Below are 1,874 nucleotides of genomic sequence, written 5' to 3' on the forward strand. Positions count from 1 at the left end.
GTGATGATTTGCTAAACCCACAGAAAAGCTGCACTTTGCACAGAGTTATTGAACTGTTACATGAACATATAGTGTCTTTCTATACCCACTCCTGGCCTGGTGAGAACAGGCCTTTTAGTAAATTTACTACAATTTGCTAGCTACCTCCAAGTATGCAGACTCTAAATATCCCAACACAAATCGCATGCAGGTGCTTTGTGTCCTGAACAGCCAAGTCTCACATCATATTTAAGGAGTGTATTTAAAAAGAATTTTGCCAGTAGCTGCACCATTTCCAGCTATGTACCCAGAACAGACTGTCTGATTGCAAAACATTAAAAGTCAGATAGGACAAAATAAGATTTCAAGTACATTAAAGCCCATTTTCAAAATAATTATTTGAACTCTAAGCAGTCACTATATATATACACAATACGTAATTTTTTAGTCGATACTTATTTGGGTTGACCAAATAAGGTTGAACACTCATTTATGACTCAAGATTACTGTCAAAGTGGAATAAAAAAACCCCAGTGTACTATCTGTAACACACCTAAGATTATAGAAAAATAAAACTGCTTTTTTTAAGAGTCCCTCTTCTCCTTCAGGAACTGCAACAGAAGTGTTAAACTGCTCTAGGAATGCCTTTCATAGCAGAACTGTGTCTTTCTAAAGAGAAATAAAAGTGTCTCAACCATTTCCTTTGGCCTACCAAACAGGACAGTACTTCTCTCCTCCATATCAGTCTTGCCTTAGATGTCACCTCAAAGCAAATCAATGAAGGTTAGGTGTGGGCAAAGTCTAGAACTTTGGCAACATGCTCTACAAAAAGGTAAGAAGAAATGAAAAAAAAAGCTTAAGCTAAGGAACTGTTTAAGGCAACCTGACCAAAGTAAAGATAAGGCTTTTGGATAACTATTTCCAAGGATATCCAGCTTTCTTAGCTTGGGGTGACCTTATGATGTGTATCCCATATCACTGCCTATGCCCAGAAATTAATTATTGGCCTTTCTATGCCTCTGAACTGAGCCTGAGAAGGGGAAGAAAAAACTGAGCAAAACTTTCTCAAAGCAGTTTGAAACTTGTTCAAGGTCACATAAAGATAGCAGGTTTTTTTCCCAGCTGGGGCAGGGAGAGTGAGGAAGCACCCGGCTTGCTGCTTTCCAGTCAGCTTTTGGCCAGTTTTTTCCAGTTTCTTGTTCTCTGGAGAGAGGCTGAGAGTTGAACTTTTCCTTCTCTGGAATTTCGGATTTTCTCCCTTTTCTACTGGACTGCTTGATTGCTGTAACATCAGAGCACATCGGGAGGACTTTCCCCCGGGCACAGAGGGCCTGGCCCCGGCCCAAGCCCCAGCTCCGAGGAGACCAAAGGGAGGACTCGAACACTTTCCCAGGTTTTTCCTCCACAGTGAAAGATTTTGCCATTTAACATTATTTTCCTTTCCCGTGTGTTTGTTAAATAAATAGTTTTATCTTCTTCACTTTCCTTCGAGGAAAATTTATTTTTTTCCCGAACCTGGTGGGGGGAGGGGTGGTTGTGCCTTCTCTCAGAGGATATATTTCTAAATTTGGCCAAACCGGTACAAATTTAGTGGCACCCAACTGTGTGGCTCGAAGGAAAGTGAAAAAACTTGTGCTAATTACATTTTGGAGTAAAGTAGTCACCATGCTGGCTGAGTTCATAATGTCTCTCTGGCTCGATGTACTCATGTCTTTCTGGTCCTTAGGCTTCATTGAGGTACTAGTGCTTTTTTGGTCCCTAGGGTTGTTTGCCTATCCACAACTTGCTCCAATCTTGTCCTTGATATGTAAATTTTACAGAGAAGGGAGACGAATCAGGATTTCTATTTTGCTGTGCTCAGTGATAATGATTTATAAGAAGTTGATAGAGGTACA

This window comes from Corvus brachyrhynchos, unplaced genomic scaffold (genome assembly GCF_000691975.1).
Source record: "Corvus brachyrhynchos isolate BGI_N302 unplaced genomic scaffold, ASM69197v1 scaffold106, whole genome shotgun sequence".
NCBI lineage: Eukaryota > Metazoa > Chordata > Aves > Passeriformes > Corvidae > Corvus > Corvus brachyrhynchos.